Source organism: Pseudonaja textilis, chromosome 1 (assembly GCF_049901715.1).
Source record: "Pseudonaja textilis isolate UNSWEBS1 chromosome 1, rPseTex1.2, whole genome shotgun sequence".
NCBI lineage: Eukaryota > Metazoa > Chordata > Lepidosauria > Squamata > Elapidae > Pseudonaja > Pseudonaja textilis.
This window is the reverse complement of record NC_141990.1, coordinates 68,616,427-68,631,023: the sequence shown is the minus strand read 5'-3', so window position 1 is coordinate 68,631,023 and position 14,597 is coordinate 68,616,427. Positions and strand designations below refer to the sequence as shown.

The following is a 14,597-nucleotide window of genomic DNA, read 5'->3' as shown; positions in this document are numbered from 1 at the left end:
TTTTTGAACTTCTCAATACCCCAGAGGTAGATGATCCGGTGTTAGCCTTAGTATCCTTCTTGATTCCCAATGAGGCAGAGGAGGAACTCAAACCTGATTTGGCTATACGTAAGGATTATCAATCTGATCCGTGGGCTATAAGGACGGATACTTCCGCTTCCTTTTTCGCCAGAGCCTCCCTTAGAGGGCTCTGTCACCTAAGAGAAACTATACCTAACTCTAACATCAGAGTGCATCAAGACATCGTCAAACTAATAGCACCGCAGAATTTCTGTGGATGCAACATTCAACGCAGTCAAATTTTCAGCTCGAGCCATAGCATTGCAGGTTACAGCTCACTGATTGCTATGGCTCAGACATTAGCAAACTGATACTAAACATAAATGGAAGCTTGCCTCGTCTCCAATTTCAAGAAACAAATTGTTTGGCACTGCTCTGGACCCACTTCTGATGAAACAGAAGCAAGAGGAAGATCCCCCTTCCCTTTTACGTTGACCAGAAAACAGGACTCCCCAGTCCTTTCGTAGAGGTTCCTTTTTGTCCCTTCTACCAGGGTCAATATTCTCCACAATTCCAGAGGTCATCTGGTTTTAAGTATGGTCGGCAGTCAGAGAGATTAGATTTTGGAATCTGAAACTGGAGGGGAGGACAAAGTAAAGTCATTCCGAAGGATGGGAAATAGAGAAATCCGCAGACCAAAATAGGCTCAGGTCCCACGTCCCCATTGGGGGATGACTAAACCTCTTCGCAGACCAATGGAATTCCTCTACTTCAGATACCTGGATTAGGGACACCGTCAGATTTGTTTTACCCCTAGAATGCCAATCCGCACCCCCGAACTGTTTCATGACATGTTCTCTCTCCAGGAATCCTGTTACAAGGGACCTGATGAAAACAGCTATCAACCTCCTATTGGAGAAACTTGCCATTCAACCAGTGGCCCCAGATCAGAGAGGCCAAGGGTTTTATTCCCTACTTTTCGTTGTTCTGAAAAGTCGGGGGTGGGGGGTGGGGGTGGAGGGCAATTTTAGATCTAAATGCCTAAATTGTTCCTTGGTGTGACGGAGGTTTAAGATGAGTACTTTGCAGTCCATCTTGTTTGGCATAAGGCAGGGAGATGTTTTAAATTCCTTTGATCTCACAGAGGCATATTTACACATTCCGATTAGACCCTCACACAACAAATTCCCCAGGATTTGTTACAACAATCAACATTTTGAGTACATCGACCTACTTTTGGTCTATCATCTCCAAGAACCTTTACAAAGGTTCTCGCAGCTCTGGCTGCCGATCTCAGGGATAAACCGGTTAGACTGCGGTGTTATCTTGATGACATTTTACTATTGTCATCATCGCCCCAACAAGCAGAAATAGATACTCAACTTTCTTTAGATACACTTGAACAACATGGTTTTCCATTAATTGGGCAAAGAGTCATTAACACCATTGACTCTCTTAACGCACCTGGGCACCATTAAAGATACTGAGCTAGCAAAGATGTTTTTATCCCCGGACAGACAGGAGAGAATCAGAATATTAGCAAGGGACATAAGAACACTCAAGAGAGTTTCCTGTCAACCTTGTCTGAATTATTGGGGAAAACAAAATCCTGTATCTCTACTGTCCCCTGGGCCTGATTCCATGCTAGATTCCCTACAACGGTACTTGCTTCCATGCCAACGAGTGGGAAGGAGCAACTCCAACTTCCACATCATTGTACCATTGAAGGTCCCGATATACCTGTACATCTACCCACACAAAAGGAGTTTTATTTGGGAAGCCACAAATTTATGCCCTCCAGTGGTGCATCTACCTTACATGGGACCTCAACGAGGTCCTCACTGCTGTTATGAAGGGTCGCTTTGAACCACTGAAGACTACAAGTCACCACCTTCTCACATACAAGGGAATTTGTCCTCCCCAGCTTTTGCCCAAGGCTTTGCCAGGGGCTAGAACGTCAATGGCATTGATTAAACTTAAGGAGATCCCTTCATACATACTTAAGCAGAATGGCTCCTTTCAGGAAAATGGAGGCTCTTTTTCATTTCCTTTCAACAAGCCACCCAAAGGCACAAAGTCTCATCTTCTACTAATGGCAAGAGGCTGAAAGCTGCATTCTCTAAGGTGTATGAGACTCAATCATTGCCAGTGCCTAAGGGCATAATAGCACACTCCACCAGGAGCGCTTCAACTTCAGCGATGTGGGCCACACAAGCTCCAACCGCAGTCATATGTTGGGCAGCAACATGGGCCTCCCCATCTCCCTTCATTAAGCATTATAAAATAGATGTATTTGCCTCTGCTGAGGCTTCATTCAGTAGGACAGTATTGCAATGAGTCCACATGGACTGCAAGGAGACTCCAATACAGATGGAGACCCTCCCGTAGGACAAACCAAGCTTTGGTATGTCCCACTACTGGATGCTCTGAGCAGATCATTGGAGAAAGGGCATTGGTACTTACCTGATACGCCCATTCTCTGTGAGCTGCGAAGAGCATCTAGCTCCACCCAATTTCTGTCTGGTGGAGTCCTGTTCCGGCCAACGATTAGACAGGGTGAAGGTTACGAGAGTTTCATTACTTTGTCTTCACCAAAATTGGGGGACGCTAGGGAGGAGTCCGGTGGAGGAGGAGGAACGTCCTATCAAGACAGAGACTGAAGCACCTCCCAGTACTGGATGCTCGTCGCAGCTCACAGAGAACGGGCGTATCAGGTAAATACCAATGCCCTTTTTTCCAGGTCATATTTTCACTGTAACAGAAGAATTTTATAGAAATTGTCACTGTTAGTTGATGATGTAATATGTAAACCAGTTTTTAGTATAGCAAAATGTCATTAGTGTAAGAATGGAATTTACTATTCCATTTAGATGAACTTTCTTTGAAAAGAGAGAATGATTTATAGAGAAAAAGAATGTTTGTTAAGTGAGTAATGTGTTCAATTCTCAATTCTTGGTATTATCATTCTTTCACAATTGGTTGTACAATCAACAGGTTTAAATGAAACTTAAGGTAAGAGTGTGTGATTTTGATTAATCAGATATTTTAACTTTCAGTGTTTTTATTTTGTAGATATTAGCAGATCAGAATGTTAACAAATAAGAGATGATTTTTGTTCATTATGCTTTGAATTAAAATGACTTAAACAGAAATTATATATTCATTTGTCTACAGTAAATTCTTTTGAATAATATGAAATTTAAATTTGATTAAATGTGCATAAGATTTTGCTGTCTAAAGAATCTGACAATTGGTTACACTGATGCCATTCCACTGAACGCAGATATTTACTAGGAATGGATGTTGTTTTAGACATAATTGACTGATTTGTTAATTATTGGTGTGACATTTTTAAATTTAAGTAGACTGGGTAATTTTCTTCAGTATGCTTTATTACATGGCCCTGTAACAAAAGTACTTCAGCAATTTCTAAAATAAGTGGAAGATGAAAACTACACAAATAACAGCATAATACAATATAACGTAATACAACATTAAGAATTTTCAATTACGATTTAACAAATTAAAAAATGGTAGAGAAAAGCACAAAGCAGAATTTAAAAGATAAAATTAAAGCTAATGTGAAGATGCCAGAAATACATTAACATAGTTGCTGTGCTGTTAAAAAGAAAAACTAATAGCTACTCAATGAATAATTTCTGTCTTTGTTTAATCTGAATTATTTATGTCAAATAATCTGTTTAGAGGCTACTTTATTACAAAGTATTTTTTGCTTTGACTGTTGGTGCTTCCAGATGGATGACTTACACATTATTAAACTCTTCATTCTATCTCTAGACTTATTTTCAATATTTACAAACATAAAACATTGGGGACTCTGGACTGGGGTTGAGTGTTCTTTTTTGTTTGCTGCTTTTCCTAATTCTCCCTCACACGCATGTGTGTGTGTGTGTGTGTGTGTGTGTGTGTGTGTGTGTTTTCAGGTGATTCTGAGCAGCTTGAAGTGACTTCTTGGAACACTTTTGGGGTGAAATATCTGAATGAGATGCCAATTGATTTAATTTTGAAATTAATTTCAGAAGTTTAATTTAGATTAGGACAGACTTCAGTGGACTGATGAAATAGGTTCAGAAAAGGGAATCATAAGAGTAATATATAGTAATAAATATAGAGTTGCCCTTCATAATGTTGGAATTTTCACATTAAATTACAATAGGCTGTTATGGACCGGTCATTCTTACCAGCTGCTTTGTTTCTGGCTATATTTGATCTATATTTAAAACTGCATATAGATAACAATGGGTGTTTCTAAGAAGACATTTTTTTAAATTTAAATGTGAAGTATAGGGAGCTCGTTTTTGACATCTTCAGAGGTAACTTGTTTCAGCAGAAAATCTTCTGTGTAAGATGTCTCATCTAACCCCCTACTGGTGGTTCTGGAGCTATTTTGATAAATTCCTAGAATTCTCAAGGAGACTTTCATGAGATTTCCAGTGACCTGCATTGCTCACAGAAATAAAAGACATAACGGTAATATCAATGAAACATAAAATATAAAGATAAAAAATTGAATCATAGTTTAAAATAGTTCTGCAGCTCCTAATTTGCAGAAAGTTTTAGCTCAGCAACTCATCTGTCTTTGATTTCTCAGATATATTCTATTTACCTACATAATTACCAGTAAATTCTGAAAATGAATTGCCCCTCCTTTTGCAATAATTCTTAATAGTTTTTTGAACTTGGGGAGTTGCTTCTACCTTAAATATAGATGAATATTATAGTGCTTGGAGAACTCATCAAGCATATGCCAACCCTTAGATAGATAGAAAGATAGATGATGGATGGATAGCTATTTCTTTTAAGCTATTATTTTTATACAAAAAACTGTATTAAATAGGATTAATTTTACAGAGAAAGTTTTTTCCTCTTTAGTGGATTTCTATGGTAAGAAGTAACATAATACAACATTAAGAATTTTCAATTACGATTTAACAAATTAAAAAATGGTAAAGAAGTAATGGTGCACATGGGAGAGGTTATCAATGGATGATAAACTCATCTGGTCATTCTTTAACATTCAGTGAACTGCACAGTAAGTCTTTATTTGGAAACATTCTTAATCTCAGCTAATATACATCTAATGGATGGTTTTCTCTCTCTGTTCTACAAAATCACCAGCAAAGAACACAATTAAGACAGCAGTCTCATGTCCTTTTTGACTTCTCAAAATACAATTGTTGTCCTTTTGCATAAGTTACTTGCCTGAAGCCATTCTTTCTACTGATTTAAAAGAATGGAAGAAAGGAGCATAGGCCTCCCTCCTTCTTTAAAGGAATGCAGGAGAAGATAAGCATATATAGGAGTTGTCATCTACATATTTCACAACAATTGCTTTCAACAGGACCCCTCATTTCAGTCCTGAGCTACAAGTATTCTCCTTTACTAGGCTTTTAATAGAGTAAGCATTGATATTATGTACAGTATATATACCTTAAGTGAAATAATGTAGAATAACGGCAATCTAAATGTATTCCATGGGGAGTATTTCATTGAAATGAACGCTGCATAGTTGGAGCAACTGAATTGTACAATCTTTAGAAACTCCTTTAACAATTACCAAAATGCTTTAACAAAGAAAGCTGATAAAGTGTAGAATTTGGAGCACCAGTCCAGGGAATCCATTCTGTGTTTTTTCAACACATGTCATCAAGTGTATTTTTGCCAAAGTAAACAAAGGTTGTGTGACATGTCACTGATCACTCAGTTGAAGAGATAGGATTTGCAGATTCTGTGTAAGAGCAGCAAGTCAGTTAATACAAGAATTGCTTTAGTGGTAACAGCTAAAAAGGAAGTAAGAAAGATAGGCTGTTTGATATTGATATTTGTATGCAGTTAGCTTTGTGATCAACAATGATGGCTGCAATAATTTTTGCAATCCCAACTTCATTTTATTCAAGAGGAAGAGTAGGTAAAATGTCTGTGTTCAGTGTATGGTAGTGTTGGTATTCGGTCTATGGTGGATCTATCCTAGAAATATAATGTAGTAATGAACATCTCATCAAAACTTTTGTATAGATTGTTGGATCCAGAATATTGGATGGACATGAGGAGTGGGGGAAGTCTTGCCATTTGTATAGCTTTCTTTATGTTATGGAGAGTCTTCCAATAATTTGGAGTACATTTTTAGGGGACTGACTGGAAACAGATTGCAATGAGGAATATTCTTCCTCTTTGTCCCAAAGGTGCTTTTTCAGGAGGCAACTGGACTTTCTTGTTTTTCTTTCAAGATACTTCTCATCCAAGAAGCTTCTTCAGCTCTGACTGGATGGAATGAATGGGGAATGGAAGAATTTATATTCCTTGCAGGCAGTTGGTCATTCGCAATGTTTTAGCGAGACCTTAAGGCCACTTGGAGGTTTCTCTGTTTCCTCAGGGTTACCTAAGTAGTGCAAATGTGTGTGGCGCCTTCTTGGCTGCAGGCTGCAGACTCATCCCCAACAGTCTGTGCCTGTTTTTAACAGCGAAGAGACACAAGGCACAAAACATCCTTGGATGAGAAACGAAACATAAGGAACACAAGAAAGTCCAGTTGTCTCCTGAAAAAGCACCTTTGAGACAACCATGACCTGGATGACTGATAACCTCCTTAGTCACCTCCCCCTTTCTGCCTCCGTCAGTGGATCATACACCTTCGAACGATTAAGAGTTCTTTGATTTTTAGGATAATTTCCTGCTATTATATTTTTATTTGTTTTTTAGGATTAAAAAACAACAACCCTAATGCTATATAGTACTTTTGAGTTTCTTTTTAGCAGGGTCTAAACTGCACCCAAATGAAAATCCCATTTTCAAAGACAAGAGAATTTGCATTCATTAAAAAATGTGAATTTATATTCTTAAGTCTAAATTGAAATAGAAATATTGTGTTTTAATAGAAGAAAGCTAACCCTGTTGAAGACAATTCCAAAGCCTCTGCTGTACCAGTAGTCCTTAATGGGTCTAAGTCTACATGGAGGGAAGTAAGCAGTGGGGTGCCTCAAGGTTCCGTCTTAGGCCCAGTACTCTTCAATATCTTCATTAATGACTTAGATGAGGGAATAGAAGGGGAACTTACCAAATTTGCAGATGATACTAAGCAGGCAGGAATAGCTAACACCCAAGAAGATAGGCTCAGGATCCAGATGGATCTTGACAGACTAGAACACTGGACCATATCTAACAAAATGAAATTCAACGTAGAGAAAAGTAAAGTCCTACACTTAGGCAAGAAAAACCAAAAGTACACATATAGTCTGGGTGAAACCAGGCTCAATAGCAGTAACTGTGAGAGGGATCTTGGAGTCTTAGTGGACAACCAGCTAAATATGAGCCAGCAGTGTGCAGCCGCCACCAAAAAAGCTACTGCAATCCTAAGTTGTATTAACAGAGGGATACAGTCAAGATTAAGGGAAGTACTAATACCACTCTATAAAGCCTTAGTAAGACCACACCTAAAGTACTGCATCCAGTTTTGGTCACCACATTATAAAAAAGATGTTGAGATTCTAGAAAAAGTACAGAGAAGAGTAACCAGGATGATTAGGGGACTGGAGGCTAAAACATACAACAAACGGTTGCAGGAACTGGGCCTGGCTAGTCTAGTAAAGACAAGGACCTGGGGAGACATGATAGTGGTCTTCCAATATTTGAGGGGCTGCCACAGGGAGGAAGGGGTCAAGCTATTTTCTAAAGCTCCTGTAGGCCAGACAAGGAATAATGGATGGAAACTGAACAAGGAGAGATTTAACCTGGAAACAAGGAGAAACTTTCTGACAGTGAGAACAATCAACCAATGGAACAGCTTGCCCTCGGAAGTTGTGGGAGCACCATCAGTTGAGACTTTCAAGAAGAAATTGGACTGCCATTTGTCAGAAATGGTGTAAGGTCTCCCGCTTGGGTGGGGGGTTCGACTAGATGACCTACAAGGTCCCTTCCAACTCTGATTATCTGTATCTGTATCTGTATCATTGTTTGGTTTTTCTGTTTTTATTTGATTTACGTTGGCATTAGACCTAATAACCATTCAATTAGAACAGCACTGCATTTCCCAAACTTATTATGAACTGTAGAGTTGGCAAGGTCAGAGACAAATACTGTAGATCGTATTATTTGTTATCATAACAATGCACAGATACAAATCATCTCTCCTATCCAGCTCAGTAATTCAAAGCTGATTGTGGTACATTGGCAGAAGAGACACCAAAATTGAATCTTGCTTCTATTTTAATTTCATTTGTATTTCATAATTGGTGATTGCTTTAGTTTAACAGTTATCCTAATCCTTGCAGTAAAGAGTTGCATCCTTGGCTATAAGTCTTCTGATTTGTGAGATCAATTGGGAAAAGCCTAGTATTTTGTTCATGGAATATTTGATTATTCACCAGGTTTGCTCAATACCAAGCTTCCCTTAATAGATAACCTTGCTTGTCTACTTTTGTTTCTTGACAATTGTCTAAGAATGCACCATTGCCACAGTTGAAAAAAGAGACATAACTGTTCTGACCCAGCCTTAGTACAAACCAGAAACAGACTCCTTGTCACAAAAAGTCCCTCTTTATATACCTCTTGTGAATTAATTGCATTCACCCACCGAAAAGTCCAGGCAATAGTCCTTCAAGGAGTTAACTGCGGTACAGACCTTATCAGTTACTTGCAAGGCCGTTAGCTCCCAGCCAAAAGACTGCAAATTAAGTTCTGGCAAGCAGTCTTTGTGGCACGAAACTTCATGAGCAAAATCTTCAGAAAGACTAACTGTTGTCTCCTACGACAACCACTCCCCTTTCCTTCTATTTATTCCCCAGCCAGGGAGGGGCCATTCAGTGTCCACGTGTGCTTTGCTTCCCATATCGACTCCTTGTCCTCCATTGCTCACCTCTTCTAACTGCTCTGCGCATATATACATCTGGAACAGGCCCCAGCTGTTCTTCTTCCTCACTCATATCAGCCTCCAAAGGCAGCTGTCTCTCCGGTGGCTAGAAAATGTTGGATGGCCCTGGCTCTATCTCTGCATCCAATGCAGAACATCCATCAGAGCCTTCCCCAGACTCAAGTACTGGCCCAAATTCCTCCCCAACCTCCTCATCATTCGAGTCTACCGCCAGGTCTGCTGGCAGCTGGCGGGTCACAATAATAACCCAGGTAATACTCATTGAGCGCCCACTCATTCATTGACCATTCAAAGTTACAGTAGTTCTAAATGAGAGGTACTTATGATGTGCCCTTGTTGTGGCTGTTCAAGCTTTCCTACAGTCATGTGAACACAATTACGGCGCTTGGCAACTGACTCACTATTGCAATATCAGTGTCTCAGGGTCACATGATCACCATTTTCAACCTTCATTGCTAGCTTCTGACAAGCAAAGTTTATGGGAAAGCTGACAGGAGGTTGCAAATGGTCATAGGATGCAGTCACTGTTGGTTGTTGCAACTGCATGGATTCATCTAATAATAGCAACTAGGGCTATTCCAATTGCCATTGTAAATTGGCACAGTCACGTGACTTCATGCTTTACAATTGCATAGCTTAACAATGGAGTTGCCAGACCCAATTAACATCATCAGGCAAGGACTCTATGTGCTTCAGTTTTACCATAGGAAGCTCTGGTTCTTCCCCTACTGTTCCAAATCTGGTAGCTGAAACTTGAAATCAGTGAAAAGTCAAAGCTTGGATAGTTTTGCAAGCTTTTTTACCTTGTAGCAGGCATTTCAGTAGTGTACATTAAAGAAAGAGGGAGAATTTGAATAAGTTTTGTTTTTTTACCTTGTTTCAGCAGACTACAAATACATGTTTAGCACCTAGATAACTGCATCCTACTATCAAAAAGCAGAGTGAAATGCCTGCCCGAAGAAAAGTGTCTGGGTCTGTACTAGATGTCTTAGATTTATTTTTTGGGAAGACAGATGACTCAGCATATGACTAAGAACACATAGATAGAAAGGGGGAGAAATGCTAGAAGGCACCTGTAAAGTGACATGTACATGATTTAGATATACCATATAAAAAGAGTAAACAGAGAAAGGGAGAAGCACGCTATATTTCAGATGCTGCAAGATACACTGCCTGAGGGGATGTCATCTGGTTAATATCGAGTGAAGTGGAGAAACGGCCCAGAGAAATGGCTCTTGGATTAGGAGAAAAACCGGGAGGAAAATCCAGGAGTGGCTTGTGAAAATGTGGAAAAAAACCAGGAGGACAGACTATGTTGTGTAAGGAGATTCAAATACTGGACAGAAGAACTTTCTGTGTTAAAAGCTTTGTTAGGCAGCAAGACAGCCAGGAGAAAACTCAGACATTCCAGTATCAATAATTGAGATAAGGAGGAAAGAAGAAGCCATAATAAAGTACTGTATAAGTGAAAAATGAGGGAAAGAGACTTGAGAAGGAAGAAAATTAAATAGGTCGATCTCTTATATTTCGCATTCTTTTACATAAATACTGATTTGTAAATAATCTACTCTACTCTACTCTACTCTACTCTACTCTACTCTACTCTACTCTACTCTACTCTACTCTACTCTACTCTACTCTACCCTACCCTATTCTATTTTCTTTTCCCCCTCCCTTTTCCCTATCCTATCCTATTCTAATTGTAATAGCTTCTATCCTGACCCTCCAACATCCTCCGTATGTTATGCCTGAGAAGAAAGAGTAGAACAGAACAGAATATTCTTTATTAGCCAAGTGTGATTGGACACACAAGGAATTTGACCTCAGATTAGTAATCTCTTAACAAAGAGCAGGCAAAATAGCGAGGGAATTTAGAGTAAATCCTTTACTTTCTATCTGTATCCCACTATTACCTTGTAGTCAATAAGTCATGAGGTGCTTACAGATCAATGGCGATAGATTTATACCACCACCAGAAAACAACACAAAAAAATTGGGTTTTCTTGTAAAACCTTGGCCATTACCAAGCATTTGTGTATCCCAATGTTTTATTTTGTTTTATATAAGTAACTCCCCAAGAGTAGAATTGCTCATCAGTTCCTTCCTCCCAAAATTCTAGAATTTTGAGACCATATATTAAGTACTATGGTTATCATGGGTAGGATTGCTAATTATTACAATGGCTGCATGGTAGGTATGTTCAATTAATATACTCCCACCCAAAAGTGAGATGGGGCTTGGAACATACGCAGGCATATTGATACTAATGAATATCAGTAGATTACCATAGACTTGAATATCTATACTTTTACTCAAAATGAGGAAATGAATAATATATATGTCTCAAGCATAAGGAATCTTAACAACAGTCTTTCTAAAACCCCTAAGTTGGGTATTCCACAAAGAACCAGGATCATTATCCGCCATCTTGTATGAACAGAAATCCATTGTATCTCACTTCCAAATTGTAAAATATTCTACCCAAAGTAACAGTGCTTTATAAAAATTGTATTACCTGTGATTTAGGGGTTTCTGTAGAGGATATATAAATAGGTCAAAACAAAAAGAATAATGCAATATAGGCTATTGGGGTTGCTGGAGTATTCTTAATTCACCTGTATTGCGCTCCGTTTTTTGTTTTTGAAAAAGAAATTCCCCTACACCAAGTGATGATAAAGGAAACAAGTTATTAGACTTTCCTTCATGTCTCTTGCATCACACATATTTGCTCCAGAAGCAGAGCAACCTAATGGGAATTGGTTTCATTTGGTGGATAATTTTTTTTTGTACGTGAAAGGGCCCAGTGAGGTGCAACTAGTAACACTTCATTAGTGGACATATTTTCCAAAGCAAAAGATTGAATTGTGATTTGGCAGAGAACAGCAGACAGTATTCAGCTTGTTCTTTTTGTAAAATGGCATAGCAAAAAATACCACTAGAAAATGTTTTAAGTCTGTATTGAAGTAAAATGCATAATTTATGAGTTACCAGAGAACATTATGATTTGTAATAGAATTTTTCATTTGATTATGTTAGTATGCTGTTAACGTATCAGTTGCCAAGGAAAGAACAAAATTTATTTGCTGCCTCCTTTCATATCCTGATAGCTATTTTTTATACATTGAACTGTTTTAACATTTAAAAATGCATGCATTTTCTATTTTTTCATAGTTCTAAAATAATGCTATTTCATTGTGTTTGATTTGCAGAGTATTAAAAGGTGTACTGTTAAATTTCATTCTAGAAACATTGAATCTAAAATTATTTTTGCCCAAAATGAATTTTCACTTCAATCCTACTCCTTATTCTTTCCAGATGTGTTTTGATATGAAGGAAGATTTGTGTATTCCAGGTCTCTCCTGGCTCTGAGAAAAACATATATAGTTTGCTATTCCTTTAACTTTACTATTCCTTTATTTTAATTTCCTTCATAAGGAACTCTAATTGGTAGATTCTTCAAATGGTTTCTTTAGCTGGGCTGTACGGATTTCAAATAAATTAAAACATCAACATGAGACCTTTTAATGAGGGATTTGTCCTCTAAGACTTTCTTTTAAAGGGTAGATTCTTAATGATGGGAAAGATTGACAATCACACGCATCCAGCCACAGCATTTCAATTCCTTGTGTTAGCTAGCAAAGCTGAAAACAACTAAAATATTCACTACTGTAGTTGAATTCATAATATTTTGTTGCAGGACACCTAAGTAAAAGCTGTGGATGTCTGTAGAGAAAGGGTAGAAAAAGTCAAGATGATGGGCATAATAAGATTGAAGCCTTAATTCTTTTTGCTCACATTTTAGAAAGGACATGGCTTCCATCACATGGTTGCAGCTGCATTTCAATTTGCATTCCAGATTGGAATACTCTTACCTAAAGTTTAGGACAGCTTTGGTGTTATCACAGCAATGATAATATTCTTAAACTGCAGATTGTTATTAAATATTAAGGTAGAGATGATTTGGCCTGTAATTAAAAGATACAAATCTTAGACATTTTTCGATTAAATGCTATTTGGTATTCCATTTGTGAAGATGATGATGGCCATGTGCTTTTGATCAAGGAAAAGTAACCAGGAATACATATGTTACAGGGGATTTTACTCTTTGAAAAGGTGCTTGGTAGAAGTCTTGGAAAGAGTCCAAGAAATGACACTAAGCAAAATTTCTGAAGTGTACTGTAGTTTTATGTTAGGAAGAAGTGGACAAGTAGATCAGTATGAGAGTGCAAGAAAGTTTATTCCTTCTTTACTGATGTAGAAAAAAGTGTATGATGTCCAGTTATGGATCGTTTTATGTGAATATGAAATTGCAGGTTGGCTGCTGAATGAAATAAGAGTAATATAGCCTAGATTAGAATCTAAGTGCAAGTAGCAATATATGGATGCTAGTGACTGGTTTGGTATTTAGGCAGGAAGAAGACAAGAAGTTGTTTATGTTCCTTTTGTAGTTTTTATAGATAAATAAATCACAATGCTTGCTCTGAGGTTAAACATGTTGGACAGGAATGTGAACACATATGTACTTTGGATGCAGATTATGCTGTTTTGTTGGCTGAGATGATTTGCACTGAATAGATTGCATGATGCAACCAGGAATCACGGTCTGAAACTTTATCAAAGAACAAAGGTAGTTATATTTCTCAGGGAAAATAGACTGAACCGTTGGAAGAAATGCATAGCAATAGCAGTTAGACTTACCTATGTATACTATTTCACAGTGCTTCACAGTCCTCTCTAAGCAGTTTACAGAGTCAGCATATTGTCCCCAACTGTCTGGATCCTCATTTTACCCACTTCAGAAGGATGGAAGGTTGAGTCAACCTTGAGTGCGTGAAAATTGAACAGCAGAAGTAGCTTGCAGTATTGCATTCTAACCACTGTGCTACCATGGCTGAAATAAATAGTGAAGTATTAGAGCAAACAGATGAATGTAATCACCCTCGTTGAATATTTACTAAAGTTGGGAATTTAGATACAGAAATTTTAAGACATTCAAATACTGATAGAAAGTGGATAGTATATTGTCTTTGTAAACAAAGAATGGCAAAAAGAGTAAAAATGGCTACGTGAGAGCACACTTGTGCGACTATAGGTAGTCCTTGACTTACAACATTTCACATACTGACTGTTTAGAGTTACAACATCACTGGAAAAAGTGACTTACAACCATTTTTCACACTTCTGACCATTACAGCATCCCCATGGTCACATGATCTGATCTAAATTCAGATGCTTGGCAACTGACTCATAGTTATGACACTTGCAGTGTCCCGTGGTTATGTGATAATCTTTTGCAACTTCCTGACAAGCAAGGTCAATGGGTAAACCAAACTCGCTGAACAACCCTGTTCCTAACTTAACAATTGCAGTGATTCACTTAACTGTGACAAGAAAGGTCATAAAATGGGGCAAAACTCACTTAACAAATGTCTTGCATAGCAACACAAATTTTGGGTTCAATTTTGGTCATAAGTTGAGGGCTACTTATATTGTATGGAAATGAGGGTTGGATATGTAAAAAGAAATTGAATACAGTGGGACTAGAGTGTGTATAGGAATTTCTCAAATTACAAAACCTAACAACCATTTAAAGATACAACAGACTTGAAAATAGTTATTTACAATCTGTCCTTGAAGTTACAACTGCTGTACCATCCCCATGATCATGTGATCACATTTCAGATGCTTGATACTCCTTTAGTGCCAGGCA

At 38.1% G+C, this 14,597-nt stretch overlaps 1 protein-coding gene across 1 annotated transcript in view; it reads left to right on the top strand.

The window, feature by feature from the left end:
• The window catches only part of RYR2 (ryanodine receptor 2), a 288,713-nt gene that overhangs the window by 51,827 nt on the left and 222,289 nt on the right, over nt 1–14,597 (top strand). The window lies entirely within an intron of this gene.